General features: G+C 38.1%; 1 protein-coding gene across 5 annotated transcripts in view; it reads right to left on the bottom strand.

Moving 5' to 3' along the window:
- ZNF691 (zinc finger protein 691) overlaps nucleotides 1–15871 on the bottom strand; it is a 69209-nt gene that overhangs the window by 38203 nt on the left and 15135 nt on the right. The gene's annotated exons all lie outside the window — the stretch shown is intronic.

Below are 15871 nucleotides of genomic sequence, written 5' to 3'. Positions count from 1 at the left end.
CTACTCTCTGTTTCTATGAGCTTGACTATTTTAGATAAACGGAATCATGCAGTATTTGTCCTACTGTGACTGGCTTATTTCATCTAGCATAATGTCCTCAAGGTTCATCCATATTATTGCACATGGCAGAATTTTCTTCTTTTTTAAGGCTGATCAGTATTTCACTGTATTATATACTGCATTTTCTTTATCTAGGCTACATTAATGGACACTTAAGTGGTTTCTGCATCTTGGCTATTGTGAAAAATGCTGCAATGAACATAGGAATGTAGATATCTCTTTGAGATCTTTCTTTCAATTATTTTAGATGTATGCCCAGAAATGGGAGTGCTAGATCATATGATAGTTCCATTTTTAATTTTTTGAGGAATCTCTCCACTATTTTCCATAGTGGCTGTACCATTTTTATATTCCCACCAACAGTGTACAGGGGTTCCAATTTCTCCACATTGTCACTTTTTTTTTTATAAATTATTTTATTTAGTTATTTTTGACTGCGTTGAGTCTTCGTTGCTGCATGTGGGCTTTCTCTAGTTTTGGCGAGCGGGCGCTGCTCTTCATTGCGGTGCACGGGCTTCTCATTGTGGTGGCTTCTCTCGTTGTGAAGCACGGGCTCTAGGTGCACAGGCTTCAGTAGTTGCACCATGCGGGCTCAGTAGTTGTGGCTTGCGGGCTCTAGAGCGCAGGCTCAGTAGTTGTGGCACAAGGGCTTAGTTGCTCCATGGCATGTGGGACCTTCCCGGACCAGGGCTTGAACCTGTGTGCCCTGCATTGGCAGGCGGATTCTTAACCACTCTGACACCAGGGAAGCCCCTCATTTTCTTTTTTTTATAGTGGCCATTCTAACAGGTGTGAGGTAACATCTCACTGTGGTTTTGATTTGCATTTCCCTGATGATTTGTGCTGTTGAGCACCTTTTCATATACCTGTTGGCCATTTGTATGTCTTCTTTGTAGAAATGTCTATTCAAGTCCATACCCATTTTTTAATTGAGATTTTGGCATTTTGCAACTGGGCTGTAGGGCTTCCTTATATATTGTGGATATTAACCCCTTATCAGGTATAATGTTTGCAATATTTTCTCCCATTCTGTAGGCTACATTTTCATTTTGTTGATTGTGTCCCTTTGCTGTTCAGAAGCTTTTTAGTTTGATGTGGTCATAGTTGTCTATTTTTGCTTTTGTTGCCTGTGATTTTGGTGTCATATCCAAGAAATTACCAAGACCAATGCCAAGAGGCTTTTCCTCTATGTTTTATTTTAGGAGTTTTACAGTTTCGGGTCTTATATTTAAGTCTTTAATCCATAAGGGTTCAATTTCATTATTTTGTATGTGGATACCCAGTTTTCCAAAACAATTTATTGAGGAAACTATCCTTCCCCATTGTGTATTCTTAGCTCTCTCTTTATAATATTATTACTGAAGTAGAGTTAATTTACAATGTTGTTAGTTGCAGATGTACAGCAAAGTGATTCATACATATATTCATATCATATATATTTTTTCAGATTTTTCCCATTATAGGTTATTACAAGATATTGTACATAGTTTCCTGTGCTATACAGTAGGTCCTTGTTGTTTATCTATTTTATATATAGTAGTATATGACTGTTACTCTCAAACTCCCAATTCATCCCTCCCTCCTCCACTCTGCCCGCTTTGGTAACCATAAATTTGTTTTCTATGTCTGTGAGTCTATTTCTGTTTTGTAAATAAGTTCATTTGTATCATTCTTTTAGATTCCAGATATAAGTGATATCACATGATATTTGTCTTTGTCTGACTTACTTCACTTGGTATGATAATCTCTAGGTCCACCTATATTGCTGCAATGGCCTTATTTCATTCTTTTTATGGCTGAGTAATATTCCAATGAATATATACCACATCTTCTCTATCCATTCATCTGTTGATGGCCATTTAGGTTGCTCCCATGTCTTGGCTATTATAAACAGTACTGCTATGAGCACTGGCATGCATGTATCTCTTCGAATTGGAGTTTTTGTCTTTTCCAGATATATGCCCAGGAGTGGGATTGCCAGATCATATGATATCTTTATTTTTAGTTTTTTGAGGAACCTCCATACTATTTTCCATAGTGGCTGCACCAATTTACATTCCCACCAACAGTGTAGAAGGGTTCCCTTTTCTCCACACCCTCTCCAGCAGTTATTATTTGTAGCCTTTTTGATGATGGCCATTCTGACTGGTGTGAGGTGATACCTCATTGTAGCTTTGATTTGCATTTCTCTAATAATTATCAACGTTGAGCATCTTTTCATGTGCCCATTGGCCATCTGTATGTCTTCTTTGGAGAAACGTCTATTTAGGTCTTCTGCCCATTTATTTATTTATTTATTTATTTTTGCGGTACGCGGGCCTCTCACTGTTGTGGCCTCTCCCGTTGCGGAGCACAGGCTCCGGACACGCAGGCTCAGCAGCCACGGCTCACGGGCCCAGCCGCTCCGCAGCATGTGGGATCTTCCTGGACCGGGGCATGAACCCGTGTCCCCTGCATCAGCAGGTGGACTCTCAACCACTGCACCACCAGGGAAGCCCCACATTTATTTTTTAAATTTTTATTTATGTATTTAGTTTTGGCTGTATTGGGTCTTCGTTGCTGCACGCAGGCTTTCTCTAGTTGCAGTGAGCGGGGGCTACTCTTCGTTGCGGTGCGCAGGCTTCTCATTGTGGTGGCTTCTCTTGTTGTGGAGCACAGGCTCTAGGCACGCAGGCTTCAGTAGTTGTGGCACACAGGTTCAGCAGTTGTGGTTTGTGGGCTCTAGAGTGCAGGCTCAGTAGTTGTGGCGCACAGGCTTAGTTGCTCCACGGCATGTGGGATCTTCCCAGACCAGGGCTCGAACCCACGTCCCCTGCACTGGCAGGCAGATTCTTAACCACTGTGGCATGTGGATTCTTAACCACTGCACCACCAGGGAAGTCCCTTCTGCCCACTTTTTGATTGAATTGTTTGGTTTTTTGATATTGAGCTATATAATCTGTCTGTATATTTTGGAAATTGATCCCTTGTCAATTGCATCATTTGCAAATACTTTCTCCCATCTGAGGGTTGTCTTTTCGTTTTGTTTATAGTCTCCTTTGCTGTGCAAAACCTATTCAGTTTAATAAGGTCCCATTTGTTTATTTTTGCTTTTATTTCCATTACTCTAGGAGACAGAGTCAAAAAAATATTGCTGTGGTTTATGTCAAAGAGTGTGCTACTTATGTTTTCCTCTAGGAGTTTTATAGTATCCAGTCCTATATTTATGTCTTTCATCCATTTTTAGTTTATTTTTGTATATGGTGTTAGAGCATGTTCTAATTTCATTCTTTTAATGTAGCTGTCCAGTTTTCCCAGCACCACTTACTGAAGAGACTGTCTTTTCTCGAATGGATATTCTTGCTTCCTTTGTCACAGGTTAATTGACCATAAGTGTGTGGGTTTATTTCTGGGCTTTCTATCCTGTTCCATTGATCTATATGTCTATTTTTGTGCCAGTACCATACTGTTTTGATTACTGTTGTTTTGTAATAGGGGAGAAGTCAGGGAGAGTGATTCCTCCAGCTCTGTTCTTCTTTCTCAAGATTGTTTTGGCTATTTGGAGTCTTTCATGTTTCCATAGAAATTTTAAATTATTTGTTCTAGTTATGTGAAAAATGCCATTGGTAATTTGATAGGATTGCATTGAATCCATAGATTGCCTTGGGTAGTATGGTCATTTTAACAATATTGTTTCTTCCAATCCAAGAACACAGTATATCTTTCCATCTGTTTGTGTTGTCTTCAATTTCTTTCATCAGTGTCTTATAGTTTTTGGAGTACAGGTCTTTTGACCACTTAGGTAGGTTTATTCCTGGGTATTTTATTCTTTTCGATACAGTGGTAAATGGATTTGTTTCCTTAATTTGTTTCCTTAATTTCTCTTTCTGATATTTCATTGTTAGTGTATAGAAATGCAGATTCCTGTATGTTAATTTTGTATCTGACAACTTTACCGAATTCACTGATGAGTTCTAGTAGTTTTCTGATGGCATCTTTAGGATTTTCTTTTCTTTCCTTTTTTTTTTTAAATTGAAGTACAGTTGATTTACAATGTTGTGCCAATCTCTGCTGCACAGCAAAGTGACTCAGTTATACACATAGAGACATGCTTTTTATATATTATTTTCCATTATGGTTTATCACAGGATATTGAATATAGTTCCCTGTGCTATACATTAGGACCTTGTTGTTTATCCATTCTAAATGTAATAGTTTGCATGTACCAACCCTAAACTCCCAGTCCATCCCTCTCCCTCCCTCCCTCCCCCTTGGTAACCACAGTCTGTTCTCTGTCTATTTCTGTTTTGTACGTAGGTTCATTTGTGCCATATTTTAGATTCCACATGTAAGTGGTATCATATGGTATTTGTCCTTCTCTTTCTGACTTACTTCACTTAGTATGATAATCTCTAGTTGCATTTAGGATTTTCTATGTATAGTATCATGTCATCTGCAAAGAGCGATAATTTTACTTCTTTTCCAATTTGGATTCCTTTTATTTTCACCTCTGATTGCTGTGGCTAAGACTTCCAAAACTGTCAAATAAAATTGTTGAGAGTGGGCATCCTTGTCTTGTTTCTGATCTTAGAGGGAATGCTTTTGGCTTCTCACCATTGAGTATGATGTTGGCTGTGGGTATTATTGGCTCTCTTGTCAAAGATCATGTGACTGTATGTGTGTGGGTTTATTTCTAGGCTCTTTATTATGTTCCATTGTTCCATGTGTCTGTCTTTATACCAATACCTTACTATTTGATTACTGTAGCTTTATAATGTATTTTGAAATCAGAAAGTGTGATGCCTCCAGCTTTGTTTTTCTTTCTCAAGATTGCTTTGGCTTTTGGGGATCTTTTGTGGTTCCATGTGAATTTTAGGATTTTTTTTTTCATTTCTATTTAAAATGTCAGGATTTTGATGGGGAAAGCACTGAATCTGTATATAACTTTGGGTAGTATAGACATCTTTAAAATATTGTCTTCCCCAATACGAACATGGGATGTCTTTCATTTATCAATATTTGCATCTAGTTTCTTTCTGTGATGTTTTGTTTTTTTCAGTGTATAAGTCTTTTGCCTCCTTGGTCAAACTTATTCCTAAGTATTTCATTCTTTTTGATGCTGTTGTAAATGGGATTGTTTTCTTAATTTTCTTTTCAGTTAGTTCATTATTCTAGAAATGCAACTGGTTTTTGTATGCTGATTTTTTAATTCTGCAGCTGTACTGAATTTATTACTTCTAACAGTTTTTACGTGGTCTTCAGAGTTTTCTACATATAAGATCAGTTCATTTGTAAACAGAGATAAATTTACTTCTTCCTTTCTAATGGATGCCTTTTATCTATATCTATCTGTCTTTCTATCTATTGATCTGTCTATCTATCTACCCAGTTTCTCTGGCTAGGACTTCAAGTATATGTTGGATAAAAGTGTTCAGAGTGGGCATCCTTGCCTTGTTCCTAATCTTAGAGGAAAAGCTTTAGTTTTTCATCACTGAGTGTGATGTTCCCTGTGGGCTTTTCATATATGGCCTTTAATATGTTAAGGTACATTCCTTCTATACCTGGTTTGTTGAGTGTTTTTAACAAGATAGGATGTAGAATTTTGTCATATGCTTTTTCTGCATCGAGATGTTCATGTGATTCTTGTCCTTTGTCTATTAGCGGTATATACATTTATTGATTTTCATATATTCAACCATCATGTATCCTGGGGATAAATCCCACTTGGTCATGATGTATATATAATACTTTTGATATGATGTTGAATTCAGTTTCCTGGTATGTTGTTGAGTATTTTTGCATCAAATTCATGAGGGATATTGGACTATAGTTTTCTTATAGTGCCTGTCTGGCTTTAGGATCAGGGTAATGCTGGCCTCATAAAATGAGTTTGGATGTGTTCCTCCCTCTTCAAGTTTTTGAAGAATTTGAGAAAGATTGGTGTTAATTTTTCTTTAAATATTTGGTAGAATTCTCCTTTGAAGCCATCTGGTCTTGGACCTTTTGTTGTTGGGAGCATTTTGATTACAGATTTAATCTCCTTAGTAGTTATTGGTCTGTTCAGATTTTCTGTTTCTTCATGATTCATTCTTGGTACATTGTATGTTTCCAAGAATTTATCCATTTCTTTTAGGTTATGCAATTTGGCATATAATTGTTTACAAAAGTCTCATATGAGTCTTCTTATTTCTGTGGCAGAAGTTGCAGTGTCTCCTCTTTTGTTTCTGATTTTTGTTATCTGTGTCCTCTCTTTTTTTCTTACTTAGTGTAGCTAAGGTTTTGTAAGTTTTGTTGCTCTTTTCAAAAACTAACTCTTAGGGACTTCCCCTAAGTGGCACAGTGGTTGAGACTCCATGCTCCCAATGCAGGGGACCAGAGTTCGATCCCTGGTCAGGGAACTAGATCCCACATGCATGCCACAACTAAGAGTTCGCATGCCACAACTAAGAGGCCTGCGTGCTGCAACTAAGGAGCCAGCAAGCTGCAACTAAGAAGCCAGTGAGCCACAACTAAGGAGCCCACGTGCTGCAACTAAGGAGCTCACCTGCCACAACTAAGACCCAGCACAACTAAATAAATAAATATTTTTAAAAACTCTTAGTTTTGTTGATTTTTTTCTATTGTTTTCTAATCTCTATTTCATTTATTTCTGCTCTAATCTTTATTAGTTCCTTCCTTCTGATAAGTTTGGGTTTAGTTTTGGGGTTTTTTTTTTTTAGTTCCTTAGAGTATAAATTTAGGTTGCTGATTTGAGCTCTTTCTTCTTGTTTAGTATACACATGTTCTGCTATAAACTTCCCTCTTAGTACTGCTTTTCTTCATCCCATGAATTTTGGTATGTTGCATTTTCATTTTGTCTCAAGATATTTTATGATTTCTTACTTGACCCATTTGTTGCTCAAGAGTGGTTTGTTTAATTTCCACATATTTGTGAATTTTCCAATTTTCCTTCTGTTACTGATTTCTAGTTGTATTTTATTGTAATCTGAAAAGATACTTGGTATGATTGTTTTGTGGCCTAACATGGTCTATGCTGGAGAATGTTCCATGTGTACTTGAGAAGAATGTGTATTCTGCTGATGTTGAATAGATAGAACATGATAGAATATTCTGTTTATACCTGTTAGGTCTGTTTGGTTTATTGTGTTGATCAGGTCTTCTACTTTCTTATTGATCTATCCATTATCAAAAGTGGGGTATTGAAATATCCTACTATTATTGTGTTACTCTCTATTTCTCTCCTCAGATCTGCCAATGTTTAGTTCATATATTTCAGGGCTCTAATGTTAACTGTGTGTATATTTATAATTGTTATATCTTCCTGGTGAATGGACACTTTTATCATTATATAATGTCCTTCTTTGTCTCTTGTGACAGTTTTTAACTAAAGTCTATTCTGTCTGATATAATATGGCCACTTCTACTCTCATTGGGTTTCTATTTGCATGGAATATTTTCCCTTCTTTTCACTTTCAGCCTATGTGTATCTTTATACATAAGATGAATCTCTTGTAGACAGCAAACAATGAGTACAGGGTTTGTTTTTTTTTTAATCCATCCAGCCACTCCATGTCCTTTGATTAGGGATTTGATCCATTTACATTTATTTATTTATTTACTTGGCTGCGTTGGGTCTTCATTGCTGCGCATGGGCTTTCTCTAGTTGTGACGAGCAGGGGGTCTACTCTTTGTTGCAGTGCATGGGCTTCTCACTGCGGTGGCTTTTCTTGTTGTGAAGCATGGGCTTTCGGCGTGTGGGCTTCAGTAGTCGCAGCACGCAGGCTCAGTAGTTGTGGCTCATGGGCTCTAGAGCACAGGCTCAGTAGTTGTGGCACATGGGCTGAGTTGCTCCACAGCATGTGGGATCTTCCCAGACCAGGGCTCGAACCCGTGTCCCCTGCATTGGCAGGTGGATTCTTAACCACTGCACAACCAGAGAAGTCCCTCCATTTACACTTAAAGTAATTACTAAAAGGAAAGGACTTACTATTGCCATTTTGTTCATTGTTTTCTGCCTGTCTTGTGACTATTTTGTCCTCTTTTACTCTCTTTCTGCCTTTCTTGTGTGTTGTTGACTTTTTGCATTGACATTCTTTGATTCCTTTCTCATTTTCTTTTGTGTATCTTCCATAGGTATTTTTTGTGTGCGTGGTTACCATGGGGCTTACACAAAACATCTTATAATAATCTGTTTTAAGCTGATAACAATTTAACTTTAATAGTATATATAAACTCTTTTGAGATTGGATCAAGATGGTGGAGTAGAAGGACGTGTGCTCACTCCCTCTTTCGAGAGCACTGGAATCACAACTAACTGCTGAACAGTCATCAACAGACACTGGAACTCACCAAAAAAGATACCCCACATCCAAAGACAAAGGAGAAGCCACAATGGAATGGTAGGAGGGGCGCAATCACAATAAAATCAAATCCCATAACTGCTGGGTGGGTGACTCACAAACTGGAGAATAATTATACCACCAAAGTCCACCCACTGGAGTGAAGGTTCTGAGCCCCATATCAGGCTTCCCAACCCAGGGGTCTGGCAACGAGAGGAGGAATTACCAGAGAATCAGACTTTGAAGGCTAGCAGAATTTGACTGTAGGACTTCGACAGCACTGAGAGAAACAGAGACTCCACTCTTAGAGGGCACACACAAAGTAGTGTGCACATCAGGACCCAGGGGGAAGGAGCAGTGACCCCACAGGAGACTGAATCAGACCTACCTGCTAGTGTTGGAGGGTCTCCTGCAGAGGCAGGGGGTGGCTGTGGCTCACCGCGGGGACAAGGATACTGGCAGCAGAAGTTCTGGGAAGTACTCCTTGGCAGGAGCCCTCCCAGAGTCCGCCATTAGCCCCACCAAACAGCCTGTAGCCTCCAGTGCTGGGTCGCCTCAGGCCAAACAACCAACAGGGAGGGAACTCAGCCCCACCCATCAGCAGACAAGTGGATTAAAGTTTTACTGAGCTCTGCCCACCAGAGCAACACCCAGCTCTACCCACCACCAGTCCCTCCCATCAGGAAGCTTGCACAAGCCGCTTAAATAACTTCATCCACCAGAGGGCAGACAGCAGAAGCAAGAAGAACTACAGTCCTACAGCCTGTGGAACGAAAAACACATTCACAGAAATACAGACAAAATGAAAAGGCAGAGGACTTTGTACCAGATGAAGGAACAAGATAAAACCACAGAAAAACAACTAAATGAAGTGGAGATAGGCAACCTTCCACAAAAAGGATTCAGAATAATGATACTGAAGTTGATCCAAGACCTCAGAAAAAGAATGGAGGCAAAGATCGAGAAGATGCAAGAAATGTTTAACTAAGACCTAGAAGAATTAAAGAACAAACAAACAGAGATGAACAATACAATAACTGAAATTAAAAATACACTAGAAGGGATCAACAGGAGAATAACTGAAGCAGAAGAATGGATAAATGACCTGGAAGACAGATGGTGGAAATCACTGCCATGGAACAGAATAAAGAAAAAAGAATGAAAAGAAATGAAGACAGTCTAAGAGACCTCTGGGACAACATTAAACACACCAACATTCGCATTATAGGGGTCCCAGAAGGAGAAGAGAGAGAGAGAAAGGACCCGAGAAAATATTTGAAGAGATTATAGTTGAAAACTTCACTAACATGGGAAAGGAAATAGCCACCCAAGTCCCGGAAGCACAGAGAGTCCCAGGCAGGATAAACACAAGGAGAAACATGCCGAGACACATAGTAATCAAATTGACAAAAATTAAAGACAAAGAAAAATTATTAAAAGAAACAAGGGAAAAATGACAAATAACATACAAGGGAACTCCCATAAGGTTAACAGCTGATTTCTCAGGAGAAACTCTACAAGCCAGAAGGGAGTGGCACAATATATTTAAAGTGATGAAAGGGAAGAACCTACAACCAAGATTACTCTACCCAGCAAGGATCTCTCATTCAGATTCAACAGAGAAATCAAAAGCTTTACAGACAAGCAAAACCTAAGAGAATTCACCATCACCAAACCAGCTCTATAACAAACGCTAAAGGAACTTCTCTAAGTGGGAAACACAGAGAAGAAAAGGACCTACAAAACCAAACCCAAAATAATTAAGAAAACAGTAATAGGAACATACATATCGATAATTACCTTAAATATGAATGGATTAAATGCTCCAACCAGAAGACACAGGCTCCCTGAATGGATACAAAGACAAGACCCATCTATATGCTGTCTGCAAAATACCCACTTCAGACCTAGGGACACATACAGACTGAAAGTGAGGGGATGGAAAAAGATATTCCATGCAAATGGAAATCAAAAGAAAGCTGGAGTAGCAATGCTCATATCAGATAAAATACACTTTAAAATAAAGAACGTTACAAGAGACAAGGAAGGACACCACATAGTGATCAAGGGATCAATCCAAGAAGAAGATATAACAGTTATAAATATATATGCACCCAGCATAGGAGCACCTCAATACATAAGGCAAATGCTAACAGCTATAAAAGAGGAAATCAACAGTAACACAATAATAGTGGGGGACTTTAACACCTCATTTACACCAATGGAAAGATCATCCAGCCAGAAAATTAATAAGGAAACACAAGCTTTAAATGACACAACAGACCAGAGAGATTTAATTGATACTATAGGATATTCCATCCAAAAACAGCAGATTACACACTTTCTTCTCAAGTGCACATGGAATATTCTCCAGGATAGATCACATCTTGGGTCACAAATCAAGCCTTGGTAAATTTAAGAAAATTGAAATCATGTCAAGAATCTTTTCCGACCACAACGCTATGAGATTAGAAATCAATTACAGGGAAAGAAAACGTAAAAAACACAAACACATGGAGGCTAAACGATACGTTACTAAATAACCAAGAGATCACTGAAGAAATCAAAGAGGAAATCAAAAATACCCAGAGACTAATGATGACGGAACAAAAACATGACGATCCAAAACCGATGGGATGCAGCAAAAGCAGTTCTAAGAGGGAAGTTTACTGCAATACAGTCCTACCTCAAGAAACAAGAAAAATCTCAAATAAACAATCTAACCTTACACCTAAAGGAATGAGAGAAAGAAGAACAAACAAAACCCAAAGTTAGTAGAAGGAAAGAAATCATAAAGATCAGAGCAGAAATAAATGAAACAGAAACAAAGAAAACAATAGCAAAGATCAATAAAACTAAAAGCTGGTTCTTTGAGAAGACAAACAAAATTGATAAACCTTTAGCAGACTCAACAAGAAAAAGAGGGAGAGGACTCAAATCAATAAAATTAGAAATGAAAAAGAAGAAGTTGCAATGGACCGTAGTAATACAAAGCATCATAAGAGACTACTACAAGCAACTCTATGCCAATAAAACGGACAACCTGGAAGAAATGGACAAATTCTTAGAAAGATATAACTTTCCAAGTCTGAACCAGGAAGAAACATAAAATATGAACAGACCAATCAGAAGTAATGAAATCGAAACTGTGATTAAAAATCTTCCAACAAACAAAAGTCCAGGACCAGATGGCTTCACAGGTGAATTCTATCAACATTTAGAGAAGAGCTAACACCCATCCTTTTCAAACTCTTCAAAAAATTGCAGAGGATGGAACACTCGCAAACTCATTCTACGAGGCCACCATCACCCTGATACCAAAACCAGACAAAGATACTACAAAAAAAGAAAATTACAGACCAGTATCACTGATGAATACACATGCAAAAATCCTCAACAGAATAGTAGCAAACGGAATCCAACAACATATTAAAAGGATCATACACCATGATCAATTGGGATTTATCCCAGGGATGCAAGGATTCTTCAATATATGCAAATCAATCAATGTGATACACCATATTAACAAATTGAAGAATAAAAACCATATGATCATCTCAATAGATGCACAAAAAGCTTTTGAGAAAATTCAACCCCCATTTACGATAAAAACTCTCCAGAAAGTGGGCATAGAGGGAACCTACCTCAACATAATAAGGGCCATATACGACAAACCCACAGCAAACATCATTCTCAATGGTGAAAAACTGAAAGCATTTCCTCTAAGATCAGGAAGAAGACAAGGATGTCCACTCTCACCACTATTATTCAACATAGTTTTGGAAGTCCTAGCCACGGCAATCAGAGAAGAAAAAGAAATAAAAGGAATACAAATTGGAAAAGAAGAAGTAAAACTGTCACTGTTTGCAGATGATATACTATACGTAGATAATCCTAGGGATGCCACCAGAAAACAACTAGAGCTAATTGATAAAGTTAATTGTAAAGTTGCTGGATACAAAATTAATGCACAGAAATCTACTGTGTTCCTAAATATTAACAACAAAAGATCAGAAAGAGAAATTAAGGAAACAATCCCATTCACCACTTCAACTAAAACAATAAAATACCTAGGAATAAACCTTCCTAAGGAAGTAAAAGACCTGTACTCAGAAAACTATAAGACACTGATGAAAGGAATCAAAGATGACACAAACAGATGGAGAGATATACCATGTTCTTGGATTGGAAGAATCAATATTGTGAAAATGACTCTACTACCCAAAGCAATCTACAGATTCAATGCAATCCCTATCAAATTACCAATGGCATTTTTTACAGAACTAGAACAAAAAATCTTAAATTTGTATGGAGACACAAAAGACCCCGAATAGCTAAAGCAATCTTGAGGGGAAAAAAACGGAGCTGGAGGAATCAGACTCCCTAACTTCAGACTATACTACAAAGCTACAGTAATCAAGACAATATGGTACTGGCACAAAAACAAAAATATAGATCAATGGAACAGGACAGAAAGCCCAGAGATAAACCCATGCACCTATCAACTAATCTATGACAAAGGAGGTAAGGATATACAGTGGAGAAAAGACAGTCTCTTCAATAAGTGGTGCTAGGAAAACTGGACAGCTACATGTAAAAGAATGAAATTAGAACACTCCCTAACACCATACACAAAAATAAACTCAAAATGGATTAAAGACCTAAATGTAAGACCAGACACAATAAAACTCTTAGAGGAAAACAAAGGAAGAACACTCTTTGACATAAATCACAGCAAGATCTTTTTTGACCCACCTACTAGAGTAATGGAAATAAAAACAAATATAAACAAATGGGACCTAATGAAACTTAAAAGCTTTTGCATAGCAACAGAAACTATAAACAAGATGAAAAGACAACCCTCAGAATGGGAGGAAATATTTGCAAACGAATCAATGGACAAAGGATTAATCTATAAAATTTATAAGCAGCTCATGCAGCTCAATATTAAAAAAACAAACAACCCAATAAAAAAATGGGCAGAAGACCTAAACAGACATTTCTCCAAAGAAGACATACAGATGAAAAGCTGCTCAACATCACTAACTTTTAGAGAAATGCAAATCAGAACTACAATGTGGTATCACTTCACACCAGTTAGAATGGACATCATCAGAAAATCTACAAACATCAAATGCTGGAGAGGGTGTGGAGAAAAGGGAACCCTCTTGCACTGTTGGTGGGAATGCAAATTGATACAGCCACTATGGAGAACAGTATGGAGGTTCCTTAAAAAACTATAAGTAGAATTACCATATGACCCAGCAATCCCACTACTGGGCATATACATCCAGAGAAAACCATAATTCAAAAAGACACATGCACCCCAATGTTCATTGCAGCACTATTTACAATAGCCAAGTCATGGAAGCAACCTAAATGCCCATTGACAGACAAATGGATAAAGAAGATGTGGTACATATATACAATGGAATATTACTCAGCCATGAAAAGGAACGAAATTGGGTCATTTGTAGAGACGTGGATGGACCTAGAGACTGTCATACAGAGTATAGTAAGTCAGAAAGAGAAAAACAAATATGGAATATTAATGCATATTATGTGGAATCTAGAAAAATGGTACAGATGAACTCGTTTGCAAGGCAGAAGTAGCAACACAGATGTAGAGAACAAACATATGGACACCAAGGGGGGAAAGCAAGGGGGCGGTGGTGGTGGGATGAATTGGGAGATTGGTATTGACATATATACAGTAATATGTATAGAATAGATAACTAAGAAGAACTTGCTGTATAAAAAAATAAAATAAAAATTCAAAAAAAAAAACTCCTTTGCATCTCCCCACCCCTACTTTATACTGATGTCAAATTACATCTGTATATAAATTGTATCCATTAACATAGTTTTATAGTTATAGTTATTTTTATGCTTTTGTCTTTTAAATTCTATACTGAATTAAAAGTGCTTTTCGTAACACCACTACAGTATTATAGTATTTTCTATTTGTCTATATTTTTTATCTTTACCAACAAGCTGTATATTTTTATATGCTTTTTTGTTTCAACTTGCAGACTCCCTTTAGCTTTTCTTTCTTTCTTTCTTTCTTTTTTTTTTTTGCGGTATGCGGGCCTCTCACTGTTGTGGCCTCTCCCATTGTGGAGCACAGGCTCCGGAGGCGCAGGCTCAGCGGCCATGGCTCATGGGCCCAGCCGCTCTGCAGCATGTGGGATCTTCCCGGACCGTGGCACGAACCCGTGTCCCCTGCATCGGCAGGCGGACTCTCAACCACTGCACCACCAGGGAAGCCCCCTTTAGCTTTTCTTATAAGGCAGGTCTAGTGGTGATGAATTTCCACAGCTTTTGTTTATCTAAGAAAGTCTTTGTCTTTCATTCTGAAAGACAGTTTTTCCAGATACAGTATTATTGGTTGCAAGGTTTCTTTTTATCTTTCAGCACCTTGAATGTATTATTCCACTCACTTCTGGTTTGTACAGTTTCTCCTAGAAATACATCAGTAATCTTATGGGAGCTACCTTTGTATGTAACAAGTTGCTTTTCTATTGCTGCTTTCAAGATTCTCTCTTTATCTTTGACTTTTGACAGTTTGATTATAATGTGTCTTGGTGTGAGCCCCTTTGGAGTCATCATACTTGGAGTCCTTTGAACATATTCGAATTTGGATGTCTAATTCCTTCCTTGGTTTTGGGGGATTTTTGACCATTACTTCTTCAAATATGCTTTCTGTCCTGTTCTCTCTCTTTTCTCTTTCTGGAACTCCCATAATGCATATATTGGTCTACTCTATGGTGTCCCATAAGTCCCTTAGGCTTTCTTCACTTTTCTTCATTCTTTTTTATTTTTGTTCCTATGACTCTAAATAATTTCAAATGACCTTCTTTGAGTTTGCTGATTCTTTCTTCTGTTTGATCAAGTGTGCTGCTGAACCCCTCTAATAAGTTTTCAATTCACTTACTGTGTTCTGCAGCTCCAGAATTTGTTTGGTTCTTTTTTATAGTTTCTGTCTCTTTGTTGATATCCTCATTTGGACGGGCTTCTGTGAGGGGAAGATCTTTAATAATTAACCTGACTAGAGATTCTGGGGAATCTCTGAAAACTTTTTTGGTGGATGCGACTTCTCTGAGCTTGTGCAGCTAATTTTCCAATTAGAGAGGTCTGCTGGTTTCTTTTTCAGGTTTCTTTTTCATAATCTCTTGCTCCCTCTGGTGTCTGTCTGTGGTACTGAAAGTTCTCTGGTGCTACAGCGTCAAGCCACCTCACTCAGCAGCATCCCAAACTATGTTGTGCTTAGTGGCATCCGAAGTATTTTGGCTCCCCATCAGTACTGCAAGTCAAGAGAGACAGAAACCAGTCCCTCGGGAAACCCTCTGAAAAGCCAGAATGTTGAATGCATATTCCACTCTTCTTCCCACCCTCACCACAACCCCTTGAAAAACAACCCAAGTTGAGATGTGCCTGCTTGTGGGTTTCTGGAGTTCTCAAAAAGATATTTTGGTCCATACATTGTTGTTAAG

The sequence above is a fragment of the Delphinus delphis genome, chromosome 1 (genome assembly GCF_949987515.2).
Source record: "Delphinus delphis chromosome 1, mDelDel1.2, whole genome shotgun sequence".
NCBI classification, from domain to species: Eukaryota; Metazoa; Chordata; class Mammalia; order Artiodactyla; family Delphinidae; genus Delphinus; species Delphinus delphis.
This window is presented reverse-complemented; position numbering and strand designations above follow the sequence as displayed.